At 44.1% G+C, this 16,491-nt stretch overlaps 1 protein-coding gene across 19 annotated transcripts in view; it reads left to right on the top strand.

Annotated features, from left to right (window-relative positions):
* The window catches only part of MSI2 (musashi RNA binding protein 2), a 1,016,916-nt gene that overhangs the window by 850,039 nt on the left and 150,386 nt on the right, over positions 1-16,491 (top strand). The window lies entirely within an intron of this gene.

Here is a 16,491-nt window from a genome sequence, read left to right as displayed (position 1 = left end):
CCAGTGGACCGAGTATTGACAAACCAAGGTTCTGACCTACTTTTATGTGCAGCCAAACTCGAACTACAGCATAGCACCGCTCATGTTTTTCTAAGCATTCATTACAAATCCATTCTATCCTTCCGCTTGTTGTTCAAGCTGCGTTGCACTGTGCGCACAGCAGTGCTTGGTGTTAGGAGGTATGGTCTAGTGGCTGATTTCTCATCTTTCGAATCGTAAGCTCTTTTATTCCAGTCATTGCTTCCCCAGTTGAATGGGATGTCAAGACCATATCATGATGATTGCGAATACAATTTAACAGTGGGGTTTTCAGGGCTACTCCTAAATGACCGCACCATTCATTTCTACTGACCAAAACTGTTTATAAACCGCATAACCTTACTTCTATGCTCAAATGTGATGAAGGTAAGCTAATACATGTGGTTTAGTTATTTTCACAAACGCTTTTTTCGAGGACTGGGCAGTTTACACTATTCCCAACTATCCACTCCAAAGTCAGAAATTCAGTCCGTGAGTATTGTAATTTTTGAAGTTTGGGGTGTGGATCATAGATGGTGGATGCCCTCTGAAAAGCTCTTCTCTGTTCCCTTTGACAGCAGCCTCTCCTGTGTCTCATTAGTTTTCTACAAGTATTTGTCATGTCCCTACCTCCACTAGTCGTATGTCCTTCAGCCAGAAGCCTGTCGGTTTTAACTCTCGATAACACATTTCTTAATTTAACTCTATTTCAAGTCTCCTGTGTACAATATGATTTAGTGTTGTGCCCATTTTTAGCAGAACACGGCAACTGCATCCTATTGAGATGATCAGTACTAATACCCGTAAGCTGAAGTTTCGACCTATGGTTTGCGTGTCCCCCTATGTGCTTTCACCATCAAGTATGATTTTAATGGAGTCAGGGGAACTCAGTCGTCTGTCTTTAAGTTTATAGCGGCATCATAATGTGTATTACCTCATCTTGTCCTATGTCTATCAGCCAATATTTCAACATAACCTGTATCTTTATAGGCTTTGGACATATTGAGTGGGGGTTGTTCCCTCCCTTTACTCCCATCAGAAGAGGCACAAGGATCATGAGAAGCTTGGCTAGAAAAGATTACGCTTCTCTAGTTATACATCTGATCAGAACATTTTCTGAGATTTGAATAGGAAGAAGCTGATGTTTGTACCCCTCAAAAATATGAAAATTCCTAGTTTTTATAGTGTTTCATAACAGAAGCCCATATTTTTTATAAGTACTTATATATCTGATGCGACAAGTGTTTTTTACAGCCAGACCATGCTCTCTGTTTGACTGGTTCGGAGTCAGTCCTCCCCATCCATATCCCTCCCTTCTTTCAGGGATTGGGCCACAATAGTTGGAGAACAATGTGCCACTCAACTGGAAGTCTACAATTTTTCATTCTCTAAATAGTGGACTAACGCACTGTAGTAGAAATAAGCCTGCTTTTAAGAAATATTCAGAATACCTTAAATAATTCCTCCAGCCTTATGAAACGTCCTTGTTTGTTTTCAGATCTCACTTTTCTTCCTCTTGTCTGCCACATCTGACTTAACCCTACCTCTACCAAGGGTGGGTGAGGCTTAATGATATTCCAGTAGAAACAGTTCAATCCAGAAGTAAATCCCCATAGATCCTCCTGACATGCAGCAACACACTTTCTCTGAACTGTTTGATTCGTCATTTTTGTGTCGGGGTAAAAAGCCCTGCATCTAAGAAATTATATTAATTTGTTGCTTTATGTTTCTCCTGTACGGTGGCAATGTAAGCATGCACGGTACCACATATAGACCTTTTTGAAAAGATCTCGGTCATACAGTTGGAGGGAAATATAGTTATAGAATACATACAGAAGGTTACAGGTCTGATGGAGCAGTGGTTCTAACCTTTCGACTTCTGTGGACCCCCACGTAATCACTACTAGAGCCCGTGGACTCCCACTGAATTATTGGAATCCAGGGACCCCTGCCTAAGCATTTTTTATGATTTGAGCCACAAACAATACACAAATACAGAAACATTCATTCACAAATGAAGAAATAGTTTATCTACTTACAACTATAAAAAAAAAATGCAAATTTTAATGGGAAGGTTGACACTTTCTAAATTCATTTGAGGCCACCCATTGTATATTTGATGCACTTGCACTACTCCTATGGCATATCTGTGGATGCTAACCTAATTTTTAGCCCTCAGTTTTACAATTTGTTTCTTTATTTACATACACTTTGTTAAGTTGTGTTGTTTAATTTTCTAAGCTGTCGCGGACCTGGTGATTAGGCCCTGATCCCAGGTTAAGAACCACTTCAATATAGACTTCTACCCGCAGATTCCTCACCTTAGAATATTCCCAGGGTGTCACATTGGATCCAGAAAACTTCTATGCACTGGTAGGTGGTGGTGTTTGGCTTGCATCGAAAATAGTGCTGCAATGCTCATATAGGCATGCTGACATCCGCTTCTTTCTTTCATGTCCAGAGAGAACTACCCTGGTCATTTTTTGACCAAACTTTTAAGGTTTTTTTTTGTTGTTGTTTTTTTACATTTTTTAGCTTCTTTCACTCCCAGCATGCTAAGGATATGTCCACTGCAAAGCCTTCCGGTTTCAGACCTTGAGGCAAATGTCTGTGTTCAATTCCCCACTTGGTCTGTCTCTGATGCCTGGGGATGGGACACGATCCTAAGGCCTGTGCCAATTGCAAGTCCATGCACCCAAAGGTGATTTGTGACCTGGCGATGAAGCTCCTGCGGCACGTCAAAAGAAGGCTCTGCGCCGTTCCCAGTCATGTTGTCCTGGAAGATCTTGGGGCCGTTCCCACAGACCATCGTCTTCCCACCCCAAAACCTGCTTGTCAGAGTCTAGCAAAATGAAGTAGCACAAGAAAAAGAAGTTGAAGCGTTCTTCGGCTTCACCCTCTCTACCTGCAAAGCCAGTGTCAGTGCCTTCTCTGCACTACTCAGGGTTTGCTGGAGTGTTGCATCCCAACTTACAGCATGCATGCCATCTTTGGGCCACTGACTCCCTCTGGGTTCCTTTGGGCCCCCTGTAGGTGAAAGGTACCCCTGCTGGGTTACCCTTGTCAGGTTCATCCTCGATGCCAGCTAGGCCCTTTGGATCTGCTCCAAGATCTGGACTGATGTCACCATGCGTGCCTTCACACACCCCGGCTCCAGTGCTGGCACCCTCCAGGCCCGGTCATCCCCTGGAATTTCCACCTGTTGGCAGGCACTATCTCCCTGAAGGGGGCAGACAAAGAGAAAATGTATGGCCCTCTGGATGAGGACCATGAAAAGAAAAACTGGTATGAGGAGCTGGGTGTCGCCAGTGGCTTGGACACTTACCCATTCTCTGGCATGCTTTCCCCTCCCGGCCAGGCTTTGGAGGATCACAAGCATCTTTTGCCACTGTGATGTGCAGGGCAACAGTGGACTTGTGAGTAAATATTGAAAGATATACAATATTTATACCCACCTACATCCTTTGTGATGCCCCAGTGGGACTATAATTTCATTCTTACTTGCCTCATGTGTTCTCCCTTTGAGCCTCTGCATAGCTGCTCTTTGCAGCTCTTGACCATGAACATGGTTTCCCTGGTGACCATTCGATCAGCCAGAGGGTCAGTGAGCTTCAGGCTCTGTTCACCCTCCCTACTCCAACTTCTTCCGGGAAAAATTGGTACTTCGGACATGTACTGCTTTCCTCTTGAAGGTTGTCACCTTTATCATATAGGCCAGAGCATCACTGTGCCTGCTTTCTATGCCCCACATCCCACTTCCAAGGAGGAGGAGAGACTCAATTGCTTGGACCCTAAGAGAGGTATCTTCTATATTAATCACACCAAAGACAATCCGGTGGATGACCAGCTCTTCATTGGGTTTCCTGGTAGGAAGATGGAAAAGTCTGTGCAGAAACAAGCCGTCTTCCGATGGATAGTATTCTGCAAACAAATCTCCTAAGCTCTGGCAAAGAAGCAACCCCCTGAGAGCATGTAGGCTCCCTCTACCAAGGTCAAGTCTGCCACTACAGCATTAGAGCACAAGGTACCTGTCCTGGACAACTGCTAAGAATGTCCCTCCACACGTTCATGAAGCACTACTGCTTGGACAGCAAAGTCCATGATGGTGGGCATTTGGCCTGTTCCGTCCTCAAGGAGTTTTTTTATCCAAGCCGGTTCATAGACCCAGCTCCAGGTTTTGCTTGGGTGTCTATTCTAAGGTGAGGAATATGCAGTTAGAAGTGTCTATCAGAAGAACAAGTAGCTTTTTTTTCTGGTAGAGGCTCTAACTAAGTTCCGATTCCCTACCAACCCTCCCATTCTTGCTGCTCTGTGAATTGCCCACTTCATCCAAAAGATCCCATTAGACTGCACACACTGGTCAAAACAGAAATGTTGGCTTTTCAATGGCTCCACGTTTTTGGCACCGAAATGGTCACAAAAAATGCCAGCACTCTGAGGTGGTGCCTACATGGTTTAAACCTGCAGACATTCAGGTACTGTTCAAGATTTTCTGAATCCAATGTGACCTCTGAAAAATATTCTAAGGTGAGCAATCTGCGATTAGATGGTCTCTACCAGAAAAAATTTAACAGAAGGTAAGTAACTTTTCCCCCATGTTAACTTGTTTGAATTGTATATGATGTGATCTCTCACTGAACCTGCGTTTGTCCATACCGTTCCTGATGGTCTAAGCTTCCTCCCTCTAAATAACAAGTGTAGAAATACATTCCCTTAAAGCTTATAAATGTATACCATGATTCTTGTTTTTTTTTTTTAATCACATTTTTCAGTTCTGTGAATTGTTTTGTATTAAGCTTATTTACACATTTATAAACCTCTAAAATTTCATGAGAAATGTTTAGCTGATTGGCTGCTGGTATTCAAGGGTAGCTTGGTATATTTATTGTTTGTTCTTACATACGGTGGTCTTAGATGAAGCACTTGGCTGAAATGATTCACTTGGTGCAACAAAATACGCCAAACAGAATATTCCTCAAAATCATGAGTGGGTTGTGAAAATGTTTTACTCCTTACTGTTAACTTGCATGTTGGCAAATACAAGCGTAGTTCATAGTGAATTTATGGGAATAAACCATCAGTGGCGTACTCTTACACAACAAGTAATGGTGGCATGGACTGCTTAAAATTCCAAGGTGGAGGTTTATTCTTTTATATGTTACTTTTGTGTAACCGTGTACACCAATATTTACATTTCCATGGCTGCGATGACCTTCAACAGGTGAAAAAGATTCGAGACTAGAACACTTCACAAAGACTTGGCGTTCATTTTGCATTTGTCTTTGTGTATTTGCTTAGCTACTATTCCGTCATCTCATGGTGCCATTGCCTAATCTGTCACACCAGCAGAAGACTAGTTTGCTCTTCAGTTATCCAAACTAGAATAGATTTGTAAACTTCCTTCTTCTGCAGTCATGATACTTGATTACAGCAAACTCTTTGGTCATTGCCATAAAATGTATATTTAAAGGGATCGGCCTTTTGTCTTAGACCCACTGTGCATGGTAAACTGAAGTCCAGGAATCCGTGGGTGATCATCCAGTGCCGCAGCCTTCTGTAAATGTTATTGAGTGAGGTCCAGGTAGAAATAGAAGTGCACCCTTTGTATTTTATCTGGATGCTCGGCTATTGCCCAGTGCCACGTTAATCCAACGAACAAGCCTTAATGTCATCAAGTTTGTGAGAACAATTAACAGCTCACTCATGAGAACAGATAATTATTTTTATTAAAGCGACATTTAGAAATGTGGGATCTGATGACGAAAAAACATAGCTCTAGAATCACTCAGTTGCAAGTTGAAGATTGTACCCCGTTGCTGGCCTCAGCTGTATCAGAAATAGGGCTACTGCCATTGAATGATAGTATGACCATCAGGAGTGGATTACAGTCTAGGTTGTACAACTGAGTCATTCATGAGTTTGAGAAAAGACAGAATCATGATTTTTGTGAAATAAAATCGTGTGTGCACCAAAGGTAAGATGACTCCGTTCCATGCAAACTGGCACTTTGTTAGGGCTACAAAGGACTTAACACCACTTGATTATTTCCTGTCACATTACACTTATCGCTTATGAATTTGTTAGCATCTTCGAATGTTTATTTTATTTATGGAACTATTTGATTTGTATATATTAAGGAAAATGAGTAACCCTTCTCACTGCCCTTCCCTCAAGCATGTCCTTTCTTTTCAAAAGGGCTCGGTGCTGCAAGGGCCGGTGAGTTGCACCCCTTAGAATATGAGAGAGTATGGAGTGATTAACTCGGCTCTTCTTGTGGTTGTTCTGGGTTTGGTTTGTGCTTTCTGATGCCCTTGCAACACCTGTAACAATCAATAATGTGCCTGAAATCATATTTGAATCCCTGGGTGTTTAGTTTCTTTCCTTTATTGAAACTGATTTTATTTTACAATGTATGATTCTTTCATTTACAACACGAAAACGAGTTCTAACCTTTGATTAACACTGCCCTTTCCAGCAAGAGCAAGTTTGAAGAGCAGCAAGGCGTTCTCATTATTTTTGTAACTATTCTAGCCAAAAATGCACAATTCCAAGCAGAAATCTCAGGGAGGAAATGAAGGCTGTCCTCGACCTTTATTGCTATGCAACTGTAATGGTTAGATTATGAGGCATACAGGCAATCAAATCGCATATCTACAAGTGCTGAGGTATCACATTTTTAAAACAAATCTGTATTCATACGTTTTGCTAAATTCGGCAATACATGGATGTTACCTCCGTATTAGAGGACCGTTTTTTTTTTCTTCGGAACCCGATGTCACCATAAAAGTGAGAGACGTATGAATACCGAGCACTCCAGACATCTTAAACTGTTCTGACACATTCTTGCAAGTCTGTTCACTGTTGTCGTGATAGGATAGGTGTAGAGCGCACCTGCATACATCCCTCAGACCTTTTGTTAAGTGTCTCAGTGAAATCCTCTAGGTTAAATTTAATAAATTGCAGACCTGGTATAAGGATAGGTTTAACTTATTGCAAAGCACAGTGAGGAAACTGGAGTGAATGTAGCAGAAGGATTCTAGCGTAGCTCATAAGGTGGGACTTTAAAATTGCTAAGGAGGCTTATAGGAAGGCTATCTCGTCTGCAAGAAAAGTATGCATTAATGAACAAAGAAAATGATCTTCCAACTTCACTAAACCACTTCTTAGGCTTTACAGAAGCTCAGGGGAGCTAAATTGTTAATTAAGTCCACCCTCTCCTGATGAATCAGAGGTTATGGTGCATTTGCTTACGTCTAGCAGATGTTTCACAATCTTTTGCTTTGGGATCTTTTTATGGATGAAATTATGTATTTTATGAATTCAGTGACATCCACCTTCTACCTGGGAGATCTAGCCCCATCTCTAACGTTAAAGGAATGTCACAAACAGCTGTTGCCCTATATTCAGAAAATTGTGACTCGCTCAATTCTATGTATGTTTTCCAGAGGGAGCAGTAAGTTGATAAACAGCTTGACAAAAAATCTATACCTCCATTTAATATCGTTTTGGTCCACTGTTAATGTTCTACCAGGACTTAATCGAAGTGGGTAAAACATTTGAATCACTTCTATGAAAAATTTGGGAGATGTATTCTGGAAATACAGTTGGAATAATATATTTTGTAAGTGTGACAGACAATCAGTTTTCTAACATTTGGAGGAAACTCTTCACCAGAGTGATATTGTCAGGGATTTGAACTTGTGGTGGCAGTCCACCATGTGAAACTAGTGCTGGAGTGCTTTAGGCTGCACCCAAAAAGTTTTTTCCCCACAGTCATTTACAAATTAAAATCTCCTAAATACCACTGGGCAGACCTCGTTCTCAGAATCTTAAGGAATGATTCTCGGTCACACTTACAAAATATAGATTTTGTCAGAGCACTGAATGAATAAAACTTGAACCCTTAATGTATCTGGTTCCAAAGCCCCTTGTCTCTGCTATGACTGGAAAAAGGCCCCTTAGAACAATACAGGTGACTGAAATGTGTCAGTGACAACACATTCTACATGCATGCCCATCTAGGTAGGTCTCATAAAGTGTACCTAAAGTACTACGTTATTAGAAATGAGGTTTCTGGTTGCCTATGGTATGCACCTAAGCCAAGCAGAACCCATCACTCTAGACAGGGCAGGTAAGTTACACACCAAAGATAACTGTGCTCATCCCCTCCTAACATGGTACAGAGCAGTCCGGTTTATCCCCAAAAGCAATGTGTAAAGCATTTGTGCCCCCCCACCCCACACACACACACCAGTAAAACAATAAAAACACAACAAATGACTCTACACTGGATTATATATAAAAAGGTTTCATATAGTGTAAATATATATCACGAATCATAAATTGTGCATATTATGCAATTACTGAAATGGTACTTGTTATCCTGGCAATGTAAAAATCCCCACAATATGCATCGAAGCACCAGTAATTCCTTAGGGCATGACATACATCAGGTCGTCGAAACACAAGACACATAAATCACCAAAGTAGTGTGAGTAATGCAATCTTATTTAGAGAGTACACACATACAGCATTATTTTAGTCACCTTGCAGTGGCGATCCGCCCCAGTAGGTGAACTCCTAAAACAAGTGCGCCCAGGTATGACATTCGAAATACCAGGGGAAAGGTACCAATCTAGGCTATCTGCGAGAGACCTTGCTGGGTCCCCCATGCCCCAGGTGCCCCAATACAGCTGCCTGTGAATGCATGGTGCTGTTGCCAAAAATACAGGGACTCAGCTCCACACTTGGGCAAGTCTGAAGGCCTCAGAGGCCCCTCAGACCCCAGCTTGGTCAACAACAGACCCAACCACAAAGGAACGTGGGATGGCTTAACCCCTCCGAGAGCAGACCGCAGGTGAGTAGCACCTTGCATTGGGCAAGGCGCGCCCGTGTTGCCATTGCTGAGAATCTCTGGGTCTGCCTTCGGGGCGATCTCCTTTGCCCGGCTTGGCTGCTTCGTGTGCACGGTTCTCTGCTTCTCCCTTCCTGGAGTGGGGCTGCACTGAGGGTGGGCTTTCGATAGTCGGCGAAGGTAATTGGCAAAGAAAGAGGGTGCCATGGGACAGCATCTCTCTCCTCAGCAATAGTACGTTGCCGGCCTCCTTGCTCGGGGGCCACACAGGAGGATTTCCCTGGGAGCTCTCGATAACACTGCTCATGTTCATTGGAGACCCAGCAGGGCTGCAAACCCAGGGCTTCATCAGCTCTAGGACATGAGGAGGCACGCCAGTCCCTATGAATAAGAGGCTCTTGAAACGTGCTGCAGGGAAATACAGGAGCGATTTAGCACACACTAATTCTTCTGGGTGCCAAGCACACCCCTGCCACTGGATCCTTCCTGATCCCGTTATAACGGAGGGCAGCTACCAGTCCCTGGAGAACACTTGGTGAATAAAAGCAGGATGAAGGCAGGTAGGTCAGTACATTAGGGTCCTTGTAGCAAAGTGGCAGTCCTCCTTGCAGCCCACAGGTCAGCACAACAAGCAAGTAAGTCCAATGGCGGTTCCTCATGGCAGCACAGCAGTCCTCTGGCAATGTGCAGCATGTAGAGCCAGTAGCGTCTGGTTACAAGTTCTGCACAGTGTCTAAAAGCATGGGACCAGAGCCCTCGTACTTATACTCATAAAGTCTTTGATCTAGGAGTGAATTCAAAAGAACCCTGTCAAGTGTACAATAAACCCCTTTAAACTCTGCCCTGGCTCCAGACATCAGTAGGGGTGTAAATCAGCCCTCTGTGCATGGGCAGGACACAACCTATACAAATGTAAAGTGTGAACAACCTCTCCCAGCCCAGGAAGGCTATTGATATGCAGGTGCCCCCTGTCACACACCGCCCTTCCTGTGCTGTCTGTCTGGAAAGTATGCACCAATTGTAGCTGTCACATAGCCCCAGACGTGGATTAGAGCTATGCTGCAAAGCACATAGTTACAAGCACAGAGAAATGCCCACATTCTAAAAGTGACATTTCTAAAATAGTAATGTAAAGTCCAACTACACTAATAAGCAGAATTTCTCACCACCATTCCAAACATACCAAACATGCCAACGCTACTCCTTTCAGATCAGAAATTACCACTTAAAAATACATAAGGGAATTCCCAATGCTAACCTATGAGAGGAGCAGCCCTCACAATAGTGAAAAACAAAATAGGCTGTCACTACTCGGACATGCACAACCTAAAGGTACATGTGCTACCTTTTACTTACATAGCACCCTGTCCATAGGGCTACAGAGGCCCTACCTTAAGCCTGACCTGGGTGTAACAAAAGGGGAGCTTAGGCCTTCGCAAATAGTTTGAAATGCGCAGTGAAGGTGGCAGTAAACTACACACACATGCACTGCGATGGCAGGCCTGAGACCGGTTTGAAAGGCTACTTCTGTGGGTGGTGCAATCAGTGCTGCAGGCCCACTAGTAGCAAAACCTAGTATTATGCCAAACAGGTGTAAGCTAATCATGCCATGCTTTAGGGGAGAGCACATGCACTTTAGCACTAATTAGCAGTGGTAAAGTGCCTAGAGTCCTAAAGCCAACTAAAAGAAGTTCAAAATAATAGGAGGAGGAAGGCAAAAGGATTGAGGATAATCCTACGGAAAAGGCCATTTCCAACATGTTTGTTAGGGTTGATCACATGCAATGTTCTTCCTGAATACTTCCACACATAATTGTACCATTCCCTATGCCGACCTTTGCTAATACTGCATGCACATTTGAGATTGAAAATGACAACCACATCACCCTTTGTGTGTTACACAGCAATTTAAGGAAATTATGTTTGTTGTTTTAACATTTATTGATACAAATGATCTTGTACATGGTTTTATATTGAACCACCTTTCAACCGTTATTCATCACTTATTCACTCTCTGGGACACTTACAAATAAGCATGTAGTCCTGCAGCGGACTCTTGACCATTGCCATTCTTATTTTAGTGTGCTTTTAGTAGTCGTTCCTACCTCCCCTCTCTCTCTTTTAGCTAAACAATTCTTTTTTTGCAAGGTAGATCTAGCGGTTTGAGCACTAACTTTATCCCCTTTCACTCTTAAAGCTTAAAGAACGTGTTATTTACACATCATTTTTGCAATGACCTACGTTTCCAAATACCAACATCAGTTTGAAAAAAAGTAGATACTCCTAAGGACTGAATTATTATTTCATGAGACCCAGGTCAAACACTCGACAGAATAAACTGGTGGTTTGGTCCAGCTGACATTTCCTCCCTGTTGATTAGGCTTCAGTAGAATGAAAGCAAGTTTTAGAACTTTTTAATGGATATTTGCTAGAGGAGCAAAAGAGTAGATGCTCCACCCTTGGGTTAGGGGTGGAAACATAACCTAAGACACTAAATTTATATAGTAGAAGTGTATTTACTGGGTATGCATGTTGTATTCAAACACTGCCTCTGAACCGAATCCGGTTGTAAAAATATACAAATAACTTAATGTTCGATGGCATCTGTCGCTGTAGATACGCATGTTCTGCAATAGCTCGCCATCTGGTGTTGGGCCGGAGTGTTACAAGTTGTTTTTCTTCGAAGAAGTCTTTCGAGTCACGGGACCGAGTGACTCCTCCTTTTGTCTCCATTGCGCATGGGCGTCGACTCCATCTTCGATTGTTTTTTTTCCGCCATTGGGTTCGGACGTGTTCCTGTCGCTCCGAGTTTCGGAACGGAAAATTAGCTAATTTCGGAAGATTTTCGTCGGTATTGTTGCGTTCGGGATCGGCGTACTTAGATTCCACACCGCATCGAAGATCGAAGAGCTCCGGTGCCCTTCGGGGTAGTTTTTTCGATCCCCCGTCGGGGCCTGGTCGGCCCGACCGCGTGCTGAAGAACGCCGATGGAACGGACCCCGTTCCGTTTCTGCCCCAAATGCCACAATAAATACCCCTATACAGACCAACACTTGGTCTGTAACCTGTGCCTGTCACCTGAGCACAGTGAAGACACCTGTGAGGCCTGTCGTGCGTTCCGGTCCCGAAAGGCACTCCGAGACCGTCGAGCCAGAAGACTTCAGATGGCGTCCGCGCCGACAGCCCACCGAGAGTTCGAGGAGCAGGAAGAGGAAGGTACCTTCTCGATCCAAGAATCGGACTCCGAAGGATTCGACGATACACAAACAGTGAGTAAGACGTCGAAAACCACACAGAAAAACATTTACAAGGCCCAGGGGACGCCACTGCCATCCGGCCATGGCTCCACCCATAAATTCGGTGACCGACCGTCGGCACCGAAAAAGGCCCAAACAGCGCCGAGGTCGTCCGACTCCGGTCGAGACACCGGCACGCAGCCTTCTCGGGACCGAGAAAGTGCTGGAGACAAGCCTCGACACCGAGATACCGGTGTGGACACGGCTCAACGCCGAGACAGCGGCACCGAAGAAGATCGACGCCGAGAGGTTTCGGCCCCGAAAAAGAAAAAAGTCACCTCGGAGCCGAAAAAACACGCAGACAGGGTTTCGATGCCGAAACAAACTGCAAGCGACCCAGCTTCAGGCTCTTATACAGAAGAGCACTCGCTAACCTCCCAGATGCAAAAGCATAGGTTTGAGGAAGAGCTACAAGCAACTGATGTGGACCATACGCAAAAGCGTATCTTCATACAGCAGGGGACAGGAAAAATAAGCACCCTTCCCCCCATTAGGAGAAAGAGAAGGTTGGAGTTCCAGACTGAACAGACACCACAACCAAAAGTGGTGAAAAGAGTTACCCCACCACCCTCTCCTCCACCTGTGATTAACGTCTCACCAGCACAAACTCCTTCACATTCCCCAGCTCACACCACCATGAGCCAGGGTGACCAAGATCAAGACGCATGGGACCTATACGACGCCCCAGTGTCAGATAACAGTCCGGAGGCATACCCTACGAAGCCATCTCCACCAGAAGACAGCACCGCGTATTCTCAAGTGGTGGCTAGAGCAGCACAATTTCACAACGTAAGCCTCCACTCAGAACAGGTCGAGGATGATTTTTTATTCAACACACTCTCCTCCACCCACAGCTCATACCAAAGCCTTCCTATGCTCCCTGGTATGCTCCGGCACGCGAAAGAAATCTTTAAGGAGCCGGTCAAAAGTAGGGCAATCACACCAAGGGTGGAAAAAAAGTATAAGGCGCCTCCTACAGACCCGGTTTTCATCACTACACAGCTGCCACCAGACTCTGTCGTTGTAGGAGCAGCTAGGAAAAGGGCCAATTCCCACACATCTGGAGATGCACCACCCCCAGATAAAGAAAGCCGCAAGTTCGATGCAGCTGGTAAAAGAGTCGCAGCACAAGCTGCAAACCAGTGGCGCATCGCGAACTCCCAGGCACTACTTGCGCGCTATGACAGAGCCCACTGGGATGAGATGCAACATCTCATTGAACATCTGCCCAAGGACTTACAAAATAGGGCAAAACAAGTGGTTGAGGAGGGACAGACCATTTCCAACAACCAGATCCGCTCCTCCATGGACGCTGCAGATACAGCTACACGGACAATTAATACATCTGTAACTATCAGAAGGCATGCATGGCTCCGAACGTCTGGATTTAAACCAGAGATTCAACAAGCAGTTCTCAATATGCCTTTTAATGAAAAAGAACTGTTCGGTCCAGAAGTGGACACAGCGATTGAGAAACTCAAAAAAGATACGGACACTGCCAAAGCCATGGGCGCACTCTACTCCCCGCAGAGCAGAGGGAATTACAGCACATTCCGTAAAACGCCCTTTCGAGGGGGGTTTCGGGGTCAAAGCACACAAGCCAGCACCTCACAAGCAACACCGTCCAGTTACCAGGGACAGTATAGAGGAGGTTTTCGGGGACAATATAGAGGAGGGCAATTCCCTAGAAATAGAGGAAGATTTCAGAGCCCCAAAACCCCTACTACTAAACAGTGACTCACATGTCACTCACCCCCTCCACACAACACCAGTGGGGGGAAGAATAAGTCATTATTACAAAGCATGGGAGGAAATCACTACAGACACTTGGGTTCTAGCAATTATCCAACATGGTTATTGGATAGAATTTCTACAATTCCCTCCAAACATACCACCAAAAGCACAAAATTTGACAACACACCATTCAAATCTCCTGGAGATAGAAGTGCAGGCACTATTGCAAAAGAATGCAATCGAATTAGTGCCAAACACACAAATAAACACAGGAGTTTACTCACTGTACTTTCTGATACCAAAGAAGGACAAAACGCTGAGACCAATCCTAGACCTCAGAGTAGTGAACACTTTCATCAAATCAGACCACTTTCACATGGTCACACTACAAGAAGTATTGCCATTGCTAAAACTACACGACTACATGGCAACTTTAGACCTCAAGGATGCTTATTTCCATATACCAATACACCCATCGCACAGGAAATACCTAAGGTTTGTATTCAAAGGAATACATTACCAATTCAAGGTACTGCCTTTCGGATTAACAACCGCACCAAGAGTCTTTACCAAATGCCTAGCGGTAGTCGCTGCACACATAAGAAGGCAGCAAATACATGTGTTCCCATATCTAGACGACTGGCTAATCAAGGCCCATTCGTTAATACAGTGCTCAAATCACACAAACCATATCATACAAACCCTCTTCAAACTAGGGTTCACTGTCAATTTCACAAAATCCAAAATTCTGCCGCGCAAGGTACAACAATACCTGGGAGCCATGATAGACACATCAAAAGCAGTAGCCACTCCAAGTCCACAAAGAATTCGAAATTTCAACACCATCATACAACGCATGTATCCAACACAAAGGATACACGCAAAGATGGTACTACAACTCCTAGGCATGATGTCTTCATGCATAGCCATTGTCCCAAACGCAAGACTGCACATGAGGCCCTTACAACAGTGCCTAGCATCACAATGGTCACAAGCACAGGGTCACCTTCTAGATCTGGTGTTAATAGACCGCCAAACTTACCTCTCGCTTCTATGGTGGAACAACATAAATTTAAACAAAGGGCGGCCTTTCCAAGACCCAGTGCCACTATACGTAATAACAACAGATGCTTCCATGACAGGGTGGGGAGCACACCTCGATCAACACAGCATACAAGGACAATGGAACGTACATCAAACAAAACTGCATATAAATCACCTAGAACTTCTAGCAGTTTTTCAAGCACTAAAAGCTTTCCAACCAATAATAGTTCACAAATACATTCTCGTCAAAACAGACAACATGACAACAATGTATTATCTAAACAAGCAGGGGGGGACGCACTCCACGCAGTTAAGCCTGCTAGCACAAAAGATTTGGCGTTGGGCAATTCACAACCAAATTCGCCTAATAGCACAATTTATACCAGGGATCCAAAATCAACTCGCAGACAATCTCTCTCGAGATCACCAACAGGTCCACGAATGGGAAATTCACCCCCAAATTCTGAACACTTATTTCAAACTCTGGGGAACACCTCAGATAGACTTGTTTGTGACAAGGGAGAACGCAAAATGCCAAAACTTCGCATCCAGATACCCACACGAACAATCCCAAGGCAATGCCCTATGGATGAACTGGTCAGGGATATTTGCTTACGCTTTTCCTCCTCTCCCTCTCCTTCCTTACCTGGTAAACAAACTCAGTCAAAGCAAACTCAAACTCATATTGATAGCACCAACTTGGGCAAGGCAACCCTGGTACACAACGCTACTAGACCTATCAGTAGTACCCTGCATCAAATTGCCCAACAGGCCAGATCTGTTGACACAGCACAACCAAAAGATCAGACACCCAGATCCAGCATCGCTGAATCTAGCAATCTGGCTCCTGAAATCCTAGAATTCGGGCACTTACAACTTACCCAAGAATGTATGGAAGTCATAAAACAAGCCAGAAGGCCATCCACCAGGCACTGCTATGCAAGTAAATGGAAGAGGTTTGTTTGCTACTGCCATATTAATCAAATACAACCATTACACACAACTCCAGAACATGTAGTGGGTTACTTGCTTCACTTACAAAAATCTAACCTGGCTTTCTCTTCCATTAAAATACACCTTGCAGCAATATCTGCATACCTGCAGACTACCTATTCAACTTCCCTATATAAGATACCAGTCATTAAAGCATTCATGGAGGGCCTTAGGAGAATTATACCACCAAGAACACCACCTGTTCCTTCATGGAACCTAAATGTTGTCCTAACTAGACTTATGGGTCCACCTTTTGAACCCATGCACTCCTGCGACATACAGTTCCTAACCTGGAAGGTGGCATTTCTCATCGCCATTACTTCCCTAAGAAGAGTAAGCGAGATTCAGGCGTTTACAATACAGGAACCTTTTATACAACTACACAAGAATAAGGTCGTCCTAAGGACCAATCCTAAATTTTTGCCAAAGGTTATTTCACCGTTCCATCTAAATCAAACAGTGGAACTTCCAGTGTTCTTTCCACAGCCAGATACCGTAGCTGAAAGGGCACTACATACATTAGATGTCAAAAGAGCATTGATGTATTACATT

The sequence above is a fragment of the Pleurodeles waltl genome, chromosome 3_2, assembly GCF_031143425.1.
Source record: "Pleurodeles waltl isolate 20211129_DDA chromosome 3_2, aPleWal1.hap1.20221129, whole genome shotgun sequence".
In the NCBI taxonomy this organism is placed as follows: domain Eukaryota; kingdom Metazoa; phylum Chordata; class Amphibia; order Caudata; family Salamandridae; genus Pleurodeles; species Pleurodeles waltl.
This window is presented reverse-complemented; position numbering and strand designations above follow the sequence as displayed.